This window comes from Silene latifolia, chromosome X (genome assembly GCF_048544455.1).
Source record: "Silene latifolia isolate original U9 population chromosome X, ASM4854445v1, whole genome shotgun sequence".
Taxonomy (NCBI): Eukaryota; Viridiplantae; Streptophyta; class Magnoliopsida; order Caryophyllales; family Caryophyllaceae; genus Silene; species Silene latifolia.
Genome location: NC_133537.1, coordinates 279003859 through 279005385, shown reverse-complemented (window position 1 = coordinate 279005385; position 1527 = coordinate 279003859).

Below are 1527 nucleotides of genomic sequence, written 5' to 3'. Positions count from 1 at the left end.
AGGAACACGTGATAGCAATACAATCCACCTATGATCAAAACACGTGAAAACAAACCCACATACACACCCATTATACAAGGCAAAACTCGTGTCCAACACCACACCTTAAGCCGCTTCCCACGACACCCCCATCCACCGTCGGTACCACCCATTACAACCACACCCTTGCCTGCACGACGGACAACCCCTTCAACCACCTAAGATCGGCTAAAACTCTCCCTGCAAACCACACGCACACGCCCCAACCAGCCCCCGAAAACCCGACTCGAAAACAGCTCACTCAACCAATTCGCCACCCTAACGCCACCACGACCACCCGTGGCCACCACCGTACCCAAGAACCATCCATGAAATCTCCCTCACGGCCCACGGTACTTGACTCAACAATAACATCTAACCACAACAACCACCCCGACAACACACTTCCCTATTTTACCGTTTTTCGACCACCACTGCCATAAAACTCCATCACCGGCCACCACGACACACCCTAGGAGCAACCTAGGTACGGCCCAACCACCAGAAATCACCACCACCTTACTGCCAGGAACTCACGACATCATCTACAACAACTACCATTAAAACATCCCCTGTTTTCACGAAAGCCGCCAACCACCGCACAAGCAACCATCTATAACTACCCATAACCACCCATGGTGGTCGAATAACCACCTTAAGTCGTCCCAACCCAGGGCCAGGTCCAAACCAGTCAGGAAAAGGGTTCAAATCCGTATAACCATACAACCGCATACCCTCTTCAACCACCCTCGAAAACACCAGCAAACCACCCCCTTCCCGTCGGTCAACAGAGGTAAAATAATGTCAACGGTAATCCTTGGTCTTCCACGGTCACAACGATACTTACGGCCTGGTCTATGGTGGTCTAGTTTACAAGTTATAGCAAAGCAAAGTATATACATGAGACGGCTTACCTCGAGTTAATTAGCGATATAAATTCCGTCTTAATTCCTTCCACGCCACCTCCTCTTCTCTCAAATTTTCAGTTTGCATATCATAAACTAGGGCAAGGTATTTATCTCTATTTATAGGGTAGGTTTAGATCTATAAGAGAGCAATTAGGAAACTATGTAATTAACGTATTAATATTATATTATTATTATGAATATTATTATTATTATAACATAATTATCATTTATTACCATTATATGAATTATCGTATATTATTATTACCAAATTGCCATCCCGACTCGAAATTCTATTATTTATTACTTTATTATATCATTCTGTCTTATTCACAATTATTAAGTATTAACCTTTTAACCTTTTAATTAATTATCCAAATTACATAAATCATTTTTGTAAACGCTTACGAAATTACGGGGTATTACAGAAGCAGGCTTCCGTGTCATGACCTTTACCCCGGTTGTATTGGCAATAGGCATTGAGATTCCAGAAGCGGGTTTTCTTGGCCTTGGATGGGTCCGGAGTGGGCCCGATCGGCTGTAGTTTCCATTGGTCCATGAGTCTTTTTAGGGCACTGGCATAGGTTGTTCCTAAGTTCGTGAA